This window comes from Onychomys torridus, chromosome 8 (assembly GCF_903995425.1).
Source record: "Onychomys torridus chromosome 8, mOncTor1.1, whole genome shotgun sequence".
Taxonomy (NCBI): domain Eukaryota; kingdom Metazoa; phylum Chordata; class Mammalia; order Rodentia; family Cricetidae; genus Onychomys; species Onychomys torridus.
The window spans coordinates 94529027-94541809 of record NC_050450.1 but is presented as its reverse complement, the minus strand read 5'-3'; the positions used below and the strand labels follow the sequence as shown (position 1 = coordinate 94541809).

General features: G+C 49.3%; 1 protein-coding gene across 3 annotated transcripts in view; it reads left to right on the top strand.

Annotated features, from left to right (window-relative positions):
* Nucleotides 1-398: 398 nt before the first annotated feature.
* Tex2 (testis expressed 2) overlaps nt 399-12783 on the top strand; it is a 117273-nt gene continuing 104888 nt past the window's right edge. For 2 of the 3 annotated variants that reach the window (XM_036195544.1, XM_036195543.1), the window contains exon 1: nt 400-531. The gene's annotated coding sequence lies outside the window, so the exon portion shown is untranslated. Of the gene's footprint in view, nt 532-12783 lie in introns of all 3 variants that reach the window. The other variant, XM_036195546.1, reaches the window with a different exon arrangement.

The window sequence follows — 12783 nt, the reverse complement described above, 5'->3', positions numbered from 1 at the left end:
TAAGAATCTGCCTAGCCAGAGAGCTCCAGATGTTTTGTAACCTCGGTTTCCCTCCCGGTTGGAGGCACTTGTTGCTAAATTGCAGGGAAGAGGAAATTAAGTAATGAAAAAAAAAAAAACTGGGGAAGGCGCCTCAGCCTCATTGGGAGAGAGAAACTCATTGCTCCACCCACTGGGCCTCTGCCAGGTAACTCGCTGTACCTCGGGGCTGCCCCTTCTCGCTGGTCCGTAGCGCCGCGGCTCCTTTAACAGCCCTGACCAATCGCCGGCCGATCCCCGCGGCCTCTCGCAGGCGCGCGGCACAGGCTGGATTGGTCGTGTCTGGTGCGCGGCTGGCTCCGCCCCCTCCGCCCTGTGGTTGGTGGTGGGGGCCGCGGCCGCGGGGCGGGTCCGCCGGCGGGGCGGGGCGGCCGGTGCCCGGGGGCGGGCGGGCGGCAGCACGGCGGCCCCAGCCAGAGCCCGAGCCGGAGCCGCGGCGGCCGCGGAGCACGGGCGCCGGCGCAGTAGGATGAGGCAGCCAGCGGATCCAGGGTGAGCGCGCCCGGGGCTAGGTGGGGCGGCAGGGAGCGTCGGGCGGAGCAGGCCCCGGGCTGGGGTGGCCCGGCGCCGGGGTACCCGCAGCTCCCGCAGCCGTTGGCGCAGCGGGGCTCAGTTCAGCCTTTTCCACGCTGCTGGGGCTCGGGACGCCGGCACGGGTGGCTCTGGGAGATCCCTTTCCTGCTTGGTGGCCGGGCGGGGCGGGGTCGCCCCGGGGCTAGAGAGGTGCAGCCTGCGGGTCCCAGTCCAGCGTCGTCCCCCCCCCCCCCCCCCCGCTCGGTGTAGGTCCCGGGAAGCAGCATCCACAAGCTCGCTGAAGGAAAACACTTGTCACTTCTGTGCGTGGGGCCTCGGCTTCCCGCCGCCCCCTCGGCCACCGTGGGAGAAGCTTGGGAGTGGAGAAGCGCGGTTACTTTTGCGCGAATCTGTCAGCGGCTTTCGGCGCCTCGCTTGTTTTTCTGCAACTCCTGGCGGACGCCGGGGACCGAGGGGGTGATTTGTGTGCTTTAGAAGGGAGGCGGCGGCGCACCGAAACCCGGGGAGATCGGAAGGTTAACAAGTGACATTGGGCTGAGGCCTAACGCCAGCTGCCCCGCTGGGAGCGCGGGGATGATGGTGGCGGCGGAGACCCGGGGACCGCAGCGGGGACGGGAACCGCCGGCTCCATTGCACCACACGCCACTCCGGAGCGCCGACTCCGCGCGGGAGTTAGTGCAGGGGAGTTTAACCCCCACTGAGAAGGATATTTTGGAGAACATAGCCCCTCAGTGGGTTGATGGTTACCTAAACCATCAGTTGTTATGGTTACACGGCATCAAATTTAAGGGCAAAGTCTGTTAAACACCCTCGCTTTTTTTTTTTTTTTTTCAGAGCTAAGGAGCAGTTTGTCATTAGATTTCATAGATACTGTGTAAGGAGGACATACTTTTTTAGAGTTGAAGGAAAAGTGTGGGATCCTTGAGCACACAGGTTGTGCACCCCGTTCTGTGTGAGGTCTAAATGTCTTGACAACATCGTCCAAAGCTCAATTGAGAGGAATAGTCTTTCAAATATTTTGATTATTCTCCCCAAAGGATATAGAGCAGACATCTCAAGAGCCTGATTAAACTCGAAGAACAGTGACTCTTAGGTGGCAAATAATAAGGAAGAATGGAGGGACAGGTGAACTTTGACCCTTAGGGAAGGGAGTTGGAAGGGTCTGGGTTTGAGTTTTGTACTGGAATGGCATTCAGGGAAAGCTTATCTTGTACTGGTAGGGTGAAACCGCCGTTTCTGTTAGCTTTTCCCAACCCTTAAAGGATTCAGTACCTTTCAGAGTCTTCAGAACAGGTGAAGCTCTTGAGGCTGAGAGAATGGAGTCAGTTTTGCTGATGTCTTTGCTACCTGAGCTCCTCTGGGAGTGGACATGAAGACTTGGAGAGGGTAGTGGAGGGCTCTGGGGGACTGCACTTGCACATACTTATCTACGGGAGAGGAGAAGATGAACGAGGCGATTCAGACCAGAACATGGTGGTAATGAAGTTCACTGACAGGTTGTCCAAGGACAGATGAGGAGGAAGTTCAAGTTGAAGAGTGGTTTGGGCTGAGTGATAAAAGAGATACAGCATATGCCAGACATACTACTGTGTATTATTAGAGATTATGTTCTTAGTCTGCTGCTAGGAAAAGAGGCAGAGGTTAGGCTGTGTGGTATGTATGTATGCATATGTGTACGTATATGTATGTACTTTGAGAAAAGGTCTTTATTCCAGGCTGGCCTCAAACTTGTTACCTAGCTGAGGATGACATTGAACTTCTGATCCCTCTGCCGCCAATTCCTGAGTGCTGGGATCACAGGCCTACACTACCACACCAGGTTTATGTGGTGCTGGGAATCAAAGCCAGGGCTTCGCACATGCTAGGCAAGCCCTCTACCAACTGAGCCACATTTCCAGCTTGATTACACTTTAGATAGAATAATTGTAGGGTTTTATGAACAAAGAAATTGCCTAGAGTCAAGAAAGGGCATTTATTTGATAACTTTTTACTGTGAGTCTGTGGTGTGCTAGAATCTTCGAGGCTTTGTGGATATGCTAAAGGTGGGGGAACAGGAAGGGTTCCTTCCAAGTCAAAAGCTCTTGTTTTCTGAGGCTCCTGAAGGAAGAAGGGGAGAGATGTTCAGAGTGTTGCTTAATAAAAACAGAGAAAGGGAGAGATCCTTCCACTGTGGATTACTTTGATATCAAACTGACTCTTCAAAGACCAGTTTCTGTGTCAGGCTTTAGTATAAATTAAACTCACCCTTGTGTCTGTTGACGAGTGTCTTGATTTTAGGTGTCTTTGCCTTTTTCCTGTGATTCTCTTACATGCTAGGAAGAGCATTAAAGAACACTGCCCTTATCTTCTGGGTGCCTCTAGTTTTTTTTTTTTTTCCTTTCTCGTTTTTCTCCTCCTCAAGAAATTCTTTCTTGGGCTGGAGAGATGGCTCAGTGGTTAAGAGCACTGACTGCTCTTCCAGAAGACCCAGGTTCAATTCCCAGCACCCACATGGCAGCTCACAACTGTCTAGTTCCAGGTGACCGGAAACCCATGACAAAAACACTAATGCACTTAAAAAATAATTAATTAATTAAAGCATCTCTTTTATCCTGTTTGACCTTTAATACCTTCTAGGGGTTTCACTTAGGAGTTGTGGAGGGGATGTTCTTTGATTCTATCCCTGAGCAGAAGTTGACTTCACTGCAAAGAATGGTTTTTCAAGTCTGTCTCTGCCACCCACGCTTCCCAGTCTTGTCCTGCAGCAGCCTCTGGGGGCAGGGTGGTCACCTGTTTTTATGGAGGAGGAAAGGGGCTCAGGATTATCTGTGACTTAACCAGGGCGACAAGCTCACACTGGACAGAGCTGGACCTTCCACGTAGGGATGTTTGATCCCAACATGTGCTTTCCCATTGCACCACATTCCTTTTCCTGGGAGCCAAGTGGAGTTTATGAGAGTTGATCTAGAGCAGCGTCTGTATGACAGGCGGACGCGGCTCCAGCTAATGAGCTGCTGTGCTGTGGGAGCGAACAGTCAGCCACTGTGTCCCACCTCTCTGCTGGGTGCAGTTTGAGGGAGATCCTTAGGAACTCTGGAGAAAAGTGGTCAGGCTTCCTGGGAACTCATTGTGTCTGCTCTCCAGCTCTGCAACCTTGGGGGTATTGCTCTCTGTACCTCAGTCTCTTCATCTGTAGACACAATGTTCATGGTGTTGCAATACCAAGACAGTGCAATCTGTATTGTCTTCTCATCCCTAACAACAATCATCTAAAGACTTATGAAGTCTTACAGTGGCACATGAAATGTGTTTTGGTGTATAAAGCACTGGTGTGTCTTACAGTCAGGGGTCTTAGCCTAATGGATGATGGTAGTACATTATTTACCGGAAGTTAGGAGGAGGGTTAAATGAGGTCACTCATGTACTCAGCATACAGTGAGCCCCCATAACAGTTGATGTTCTCAAATGGCAGAGTGAACAGTTAATTGTAGGTGGCTCTGGGCTAGAGCTTTGGAACATTCAGGAAACAGAGTCCTCATGATAACCCATGAATTGGGCTCATGGGCTGGAGGTACAGTTTCTAGTTTTCCCGGAGTGCTGTCCTTTAGCTGACTGTTGTCCCCATGAGAAGCATTAATTTCAGGAACTAATGAGCCATGGCCAGTCAGCTCCCTTTGTCCTGTCTGTTCATTAAGTTCTTTGTCACCTTTAATCCCCCACTTAAAAATAAAGATCGGTGTAAAAAGCCTGGAACTCCGTACTGCTGTGTTCGTACTGCTGTGTTCTTCCTCGGGAGTTTGAAAGTGACTTGAGATTATAGAGATTCTGTGGTGTTCCTTCCCGAACGCTTTCTGGTCGTGATGATATGACATGAACTGAGACTCTGCAAATAAGAGGGATGCTAGAAGACACGGGTGTGGAGACGCTCTGGAGTGGCACTGGAGGACGTGAACAGAGCCCTGCACTCCTAGGTACATCTTCACCCAGGGAAAGTTCTCTCCAATTGAGGACCTCCTTTCTTAATTACTTGTCCCCTTGCCTCCAGCCCCAACACAGTCTCACAGTACAGGAGCTTATGAACCCAAGGAGCTGAGGTATTCTGTGGTTGAAAGGAATTACTCCATTCAGAACTTCTTGTTTTGGAGATTGAGTTTCATGTCATAGCCCAGGCTGGCCTTGATTTTGCTTCTGTTTCTAGAGTAGCTGGGATTACAGGTGTGTACTATCATTTGAGAGTCTCATTCAAGACTTTCAGAATCTCACTCGGCTGTTTGTGACAGTGTTTTGAAAAGTGGAAAATAGCACTTGGTAGGCAGATGTCTTATGAGTTAGAGGCCAGTCTGGACTACATAGCAAATTCCAGTATAGCCAAGGCTACATAGTGAGACCCTGTCTCAAAAAGAAAAGTAGGAAACAATTAACAATTGATAACAATGGGACTGGTTATAATTTAGGGAGAATTGCTGTGCCCTAGGTCTAAGCTTGTACCTGGTTCAAACTTTAGAACATTCTCAGTTTGTTTGTTTGTTTGTTTTTGGGAGGGGGTGTGAGACAGGGTCTATGTAGTCCTGGGTGTCCTGGATTTTGCTACATAGACCCGGCTGTCTTTGAACTCACAGAGATCCACCTGCCTCTGCCTTCTGAGTGCTGGGATTAAAGGCGTGTGTCACTAAGCCTGGCTACGGAAAGACTGAGGTTCAAAGAGGTTAACTATTGGCAAGATCACAGACAGTCAGAATCTTACAGCAGGGATCGGAGTCCAGCCTTGTGCTGCTCCAGCGTGAGTTCCGTGGCTATGCTCACGTGTCTCACCCCATTCGGGAACCTTTTAAGCCCTGTGCCCCGTAGCTTTCCCGGGTTGAAAGGGGAGAGTCCTCCCCTCTGAGGTCAGAGCCTTCCGGCCTGTACTTGTTCAAATCTGAGTGACTTTGGGACAACTTGGTTAAGCCTAAAGATAACTCCTACAGAAGTTAGAGGGGAGTTAAGTCCTTGAAAGGAAGGGTTTTTCTTTGGTGAACAAAGCCAGTGAGTGGCAGGTCACTGAGCATAAATGGGACTATTGAGAGAAGAACATGGCCTTTTCTGTGGACTCTCACAGGATGGGAAACTCAGGTAGGCTTTGAAACAATGAAGTGACCTCTGTCTGCTGGGTTTGCCTGGAACATTGGTCCTCAGAGCTTTCTCCTAGGAGACTGTTGAACTGAGACCCTGGCACCTCCCTAGCTATCCTCACAGTTGAGAATGGCAAAGGGGTGAGGAGGTGGCTTCAGTCCTAATCTTTTTTTTTTTTTTTTTAAGTAATTGATGTATTCTTATTTATTATGTATTGGTGTTTTGCCTGTGTGAGGGTCCTTTGGAACTGGAGTTACAGACAGTTGTGAGCTGCCATGTGGGTGCTGGGGATTGAACCCGGGTCCTCTGGAAGAGCAGTCAGTGCCCTTAACCGCTAAGCCATCTCTCCAGCCTCACAGTCCTAATCTTATTTAGGATCAAACACCACTATTGGTATCTGCAAGTTGTCTGTCAGAATCAGTGTTGTTTCCCCTTTGCTATTTAAAGTTTGCATAAGTTGGTTTACTCTCTTACCCAATTCTTTCTTTGTTTTTTTCTTTTTCTTTTTTGGTTTTGATTCAAGATTTCTCTTGCGTGGCCTTAGCTGTCCTGGAACTCACTCTGTAGACTAGGCTGTCCTTGAACTCACAGAGATTCACCTGCCACTGCCTCCCTAGTGCTGGGATCAAAGGTGTGTGCCATCACCACTTAGCTCTTACCCAATTCTTGGTCCATTCTTATACCCAATGCTGTCTTTCAAGCAGTATTCCTAAAAATGTTAATATTTATTATTTGTGTTTAAAGTAGAGAATTTAAAAAATGCCCCTTTGAAAGGACTGACTGAGCAGTGGTTGTCAATTACCAAGTGTGTGAGTTTTTCCTGGTCCTGAGCACTGTGCTTGGCATTGGGAATCTGATGGGGAGCAAAACAGATGTGGTCCCCACCTGCCCGTGGCACCTTCTGTGGTCTAGACAGTAGACGAGCCAACAGATGTACTGAATGTATCATACATCCCGACCAGTAGGGAGTGTGGAATCACTCTGAAGGGGATGAACAGGGCTCTGGGAAGGAGAAGAGTACTGTAGGAGAGGGAGTGACCGGTGGGCAGTGTGGCTGTGCTGACCAGGGGTAGAGCCATATGATGGCCAGCATAGCTTTTGTGCGTGCCTAGCTTGGGACACAGTAGAAGGGCCTCCAGAGCCAGGCAGCTCTTGAGAGGCCTTGGCAAGTTTCTTAACCTCTTGGGCCTCCTGTGCTTGTGAGATTGAGTGACCCCTGAGGGCCGTTCCTGGAATGGATAGGAAGAGCTGTGAATAAGGGTTTGCTGACTCAGCAGTGGGAAACTTGACCCCCCCCCCCCCACGGTCCAGGTAAAAGGTGGATGGATGGATGGCTGCCTTGCAGGTTTTCTGAGGCGTTCTCAGGCAAAGTACCTGCTTCTGTAGAGAGCCAGCCCTGCCTGCAGGAGGCCCTGCATCAGACCCAGTGCTTGGTACGGAGCCAGCTGAACTGGAAGCTGGTGCTAGTGTCTGATTAAAAAAATAAAACTACATTTATTAATTTGTGTGTTTGTGTGTGTGCGTGTGCTTGTGCATGCCAAAGCTAACGTGGAGATCAGATGACAACTTTTGGGAGTTGGTTCTCCCTTCCCCCCATGTGGGTCCTGGAAGTTGAACCCAGGCTGTCAGACAGGGCACAAGTGATATTGCCCCCGAGCCTTCTGGCCTAGTGTCTGCTTTAGTACTGGATGTGGGAAGTAGGTTGTTGTTTTTGTTTTTCCTTAAGAGGCATCAGAAACCAGTGGCTTTATTATTAGGTGGTCAGATGTTGCTAATGTGTAGTACCTGTCCAAGCCCCATCTCTAGTAAGATGTGGTGTCCTGTTTTGACATTCATAAGGACAGCTGTACCCTAAGATCATGAAGTCCATTGCTTTGGTTCTTTGATTTGGTATGGTCAGTGATAAAATAGTATAAACCCAACCATGTGATGGTTTATGTTTTCCTAGAAAGTTTTCATTATGCCCAAATTTGTATATCATTGAATTAGCTTTTAGAGTCTTTTAGCTTGGAAAAAAATAAATACACTGTGTAAAAGATAAGATAATAGGGCCGGGCAGTGGTGGCATATGCCTTCAATCCCAGCACTTGGGAGGCAGAGGCAGGCAGATCTCTGTGAGTTTGAGGCCAGCCTGGTCTACAAAGTGAGATCCAGGACAGGCTCCAAAACTCCACAGAGAAACCCTGTCTCGGGGAGAGAGAGAGAGAAGATAATATAATAGAACCTGTGCACTCATCATGTAGTTTCAATAATATCTTTTTTTTTTTTCAGTTTGAAATAGGATTTTGTTTGTTTTGTTTTGAGATAGGGTTTTGTTGTGTAGCCCTGGCTGTCCTGGAACTTACTCTGTAGACCAGGCTGGCCTCAAACTCACAGATCCACCTGCCTCTGCCTCCGTTCTGGGATTAAAGGAGTGCACCACCATCCAGCTTGAAATAGGATCTTAAGCATGGTAAACTGCCCTTGAATTCTGAATGTTGCTGAAGAAGGCCTGAACTCCCGATCCCGCTGCCTCCACCTCCGCGGTGTTGGGACCAGAGGCGGATGCTGCCTCCAGTCACACATGCTGCATTTCCCCATCTCTTTCTCAGGTGGTTTCACGCTGGAGCACCTTGGTGGATTTTCAGTCACTCGGTATGTGTATCTTTAAACTGAAAACTCATGTGACAGGTGTGATCACAGAGAAATGTCCTTGGTGTTGAAATTCACCATCCAAAATGAAAACTTCTTGGAAATCTTTGTAGCCTTGGCTGGGACGAGTAAAGGGCTAGAGAGAAGGCTCCATGGTTAAGAGCAACTGCTGTTGCAGAGGACCTGGGTTCAGTTCCCAGTACTGACAGATGGCTTACAACTGTCTGTAGCTCATTCTGGGACTGGGCTCTCTAGTGGTTGCCACTTACCATATGCGATGACCATTTGGAAGGTGGTAATTAGCCATGGAGTAACTGAAGCTTCAATTTATTAAATTTTAAGTACTTTTAGTTTCACTAGTTCTATGTGGTCATCTTAGACAATGGAAATCCCAGTCTTGGCTGGGAATGTGCTTAGCATGTGCAAGGGGCAGAATTTAATCCTCAACACCACAGAAACGCTGAGGCCAGAAACATCAGCCGTGGCGTTAAGAGCCCAACAGGACTAATTTTTATTTTGGTTAGGAGTCTAACCTTTAATGGCTGAGCCATCTCTCCAGCCTCCAGCGCAACTAATCAGAGCAGCAAACGTAAGTGTACGAGTCACGTGTATTTCCTGAGCTCGGTGTATTGGTTATGTGATGGAAGGGAGGACCACTGAGTGGGGTTTAGGGTCTTCAGTGTGGTCTCAGAGACTCAGAACAGTTGCATTTGGTGCTGTAGTGTCTCCTGAACCTAGGAAAGGAGCCCTGAAGTCTGAAGGCTTCAGAAAACGTTGGGTACACTACTGTGAGGGTTAGAGGCTGTTCCGATATGACACCCAGGGGCTGGGAAGTGACAGCTGCAGAGGGCACGGGATGTCTGGGCACTTCTTTATCCCCAGGGCACAGTAAAATGGTCAGTTGATAAACATTTGACATCAGGGACTTGGACATTGGCCTTAGATTTATGTAGACATTCTGAAAGTCAGGTGCCAAGGAGGTGTTCTATGAAGCTGCAGGGCTTCCACAGCCGGCCTCCTGCTGGGGGCCGTGGGTGGTTCTCCTCATGGCGGACACAAGCTGGCCTCTCTCTGCGGTTTGCCGCACCCTTGCTGTGTGCTGTTGATGTCCGCATCTCCTGGGTGAGCCTCTTGGCTGCCACCACTGTCAGATGGCTGACTTTTTGTCTGAAAGACTGCACTGACTGCCCGCGGCTCCTAATGCTCCTTTCCAGTCCGTTTACTGTAGACAGCAGAAATAGTCTTTTAAAAAACCCACAGGGCTGGGGGGGGGGGGGCTCAGCAGGTCAAGTCTGATGGCCCGGGTTCAATCTCCAGGCCCAACATGGTAGAAGGAGAGAACCAGTTCTCCAGTTGTCCTCTGACCTCCGCACAATGAATAGATAAAAATGTAATAAATGAAAAAAAAAAATCCTGAAATGCTCATGTGATGTCTCTGTGCACCCTGTGAAAGACTAGTTAAGATTCCATTCTGAGCATGTGATTTAATCCTCTTGCTTGCCTCCTTCAGCCTGGGCCTGTCTCCTAGTACTACTTAGGGGTGCTGGCCACTTTTCCAGCCCTGGCTAGAAGGGAGCTGGACATTTGGGTACTGAGCCGTCCTCAGGGCTTACCACACTGCTCATGTCCCTTTTTTCTTCCCCTTTTTATAGAGACTATCACAGGTGGTTATTCTGTATTCTTTAATAAACAGTGGCTTTCCCCTTCTCTCCAGGAGGACAGAGAGACCTTGTGTGTCTCTGGGGGCTGGGGGCACCAACCAGCTTCCAGATCATGACACAGACTTAGTAGTTATGAATGCTCGGCCTTCTCTTATGTTTGTTTCTTGCTAACTCTTCTAACTTAACCCGTTTCTCTAGGGTTTTCACCTTTTCTTCTTGTATGTCCTACCCTGTGTCTGTTGCTGATGGCTGCCTGGCTTCTGGCCCCGGGCATCTCCCTCGTTCTCGCCTCATTCTCGGTTGTTCTAGATTTCTCTTCCTGCTTGTTCTCTCTTCCTGCCAGCCCTGCCCATCCCTCTCCTGCCTAGCTATTGGCTGTTCAGCTCTTTATTAGACCAATCAGGTGCCTTAGGCAGGCAAGGTGAAATAAATGCAACCCATCTTTACACAATTAAACACATGCAGCAAAATCAAATGTAACACATCTTTATACAATTAAAGTAATAGTCTGCAGCAAATGTACCACGTTTACATAGTTAATATTCCACAAGACTTGTTGATTTACTCTCTATTAGGTGCCTAGCACAGTATCTGCCATTGTCCAGGCTTCTGAAACTCCTAGTGAATGAGCAAATGACTGAGTCAGAGTACACCAGAAAGTGTGGGCAACTCAGCTGAGGAATGCTCTTCACAGTTGGGGCTTATTGAAGAGGTCGAGTAATTTTTGTTGTTGTTGGTTTTCTCTGTGTAGTTTTGGTGCCTGTCCTGGAGCTCACTCTGTAGACCAGGCTAGCCTCGAACTCACAGAGATCTGCCTGGCTCTGCCTCCTGAGTGCTGGGATTAAAGGCGAGCGCCACCCGGCAAGTTGGAGTAATTTTTAAAGCAGACTAACAGAACAGGAGGAGAGAGGCAGGGCAGAGTCTGCAGCAGTCCATCTTGGGAGCTACCGGGTAGGTTTAGAGGAAGCACCTGGTTCTGAGGAAACACTTTACATTCCTCTGTTGAGATTTCAGAGACATTGGCTTGCCCCATTGCAAGAGTCGGGTTAAGGGTGGGCCCTTGTCTGAACAGGGTTCCTGCATTTAGCCTCAAGTAGCATCTTCCCCTTGCTCATATGCATGCCACCAGAAGCTGACCTCTAGGTTAGTGACTTGTGTGTGTGGCCTGTGGTCAGGTTGCAGGATCTCCTCCACAGAGGACTTGGCTGCTCATGTTTGTCTCTCTCCTCTCACTTGCCTGAGCCAGTGCTTTGCCAGTGTGTGTAGGAGGATAATCTGTTGGGCACATATTTGCTTGTAGCCACTGGTACTGCTAAAGCATTGTTCCAGGTGGGCAGTAAAGAGGGCTTCAGGAAGTCGTGGGAAGGAACTGTGGTTGCTTCCTGGGAGCAAGAGGCTTTCTGCTCTTGAGAGCCTCCCTGCTGAAGAGACCACAGCTGTGTGCAGACTGGCAGTTCACCTTGGCTGACTTGCTTTCTTCCTCAGACCCACTTCAAATGAACTGGGGAGTGCCCAGCTGCCAGCGCCCACAGCTCTGCGTCTGTGTCTCTGTGTTCGTGCCCCAGGGAAACAGAAACTTCTGTCTTCCCCAGACTTTGACCAAGATGGTGTGTCAGTTCCATCCACAGCTTTATGATTTAGAAGAGAGAATTGGTGTGATGTACTATCTGCATGGAAGAAAGGGACTCTGTCTCCACCAGGGCCTCAGATGCCAGAGAAGAGGTATTCCTCTTGTGTGGGGCTGGGAGGGTGAGTGAGTGTTTTAGTTAACTTTGGAAGCTTGATGCAAGGTAGAAATATTTTGGAAGAGAATCTCAGTTGGAGAATTGTGTAGATCAGAATGGTGTGTGGGCATATCTGTGTGGTGTTGTCTTGACTGTTAATTGATAGGAGGGTCCAGCCCACTGTGGGCGCTCCACTACCTAGGTAGGTGACTTTGAGCTGTACAGTTGAGTGTCTGTCTGTCTGCTGGCCAGCAAGCAGCATCCTCCATGGTTCCTGCTGTACTTCTTGGATTGTGAAGTGAGTTTCTTAGTTGGAGGTTTGCTGTGTGGAATAGGGGGCAGGCCTGACATCAAGTTCTTGCCTTACCTTACTCAGTGATAGCCAGCGATGTGGAATTGCAGGCCAAGGAAAGCCTTCTCCTGTGTTGCTTTTGGCCAGGTATTTTGTCATAGCGACGGACATGACACTAGGGCCTCTGACTGCATCCCTAGCCCGAGAGGGGAGGAGAGGTGTCCTGATGAGCAGGACCTGTGTTTTCTGGGAGACTTGCAAGTCTGGTTAAGAAGGCCTCAAGGGCCTGCAGTGATGTAGAAGAAAAGTGTGGACGTAGGTAACAAGGGCCTGTGTGACTTGGTAGGTGCCTTGGCATGACAGTGGTGATCAGGAAGGAAGTTTTGGTGGAAGCTGACACTGAGAGAGGGCTGGAGTGTCTGCAGACTTATGTGTGAGGTTGAGCAGTTGGGAAACCTGCAGCATATGGGGCGGAGGAGGGGGGGAGTCAGCGTTGGAGGCAGAGCCAAGAAGGAGGGGTCATATGGCCCCCAAGGAGAACCCCTCTGGGATTTACTCTGTGTGGGGCCTGATCATGGAACCAATAGAGAACATCTTAATTATGATGGAAAGCTCAACAGGAGATAGGCCATATCCTGGCTCATGATATGCTAGTGAAGATTGTCTCCTAGACCTAGGCACAACTAGGCGGATCTTAAAACAGACCCTCTGGCCGACTTCAGCAAGCATGCAGATGTCTGTATAAGGTAGACTGTGGGAACTCCCTATGGAGTTCAGGTGTGTGTGGGGGGAAGGGGTTGAGGAGAGGAGA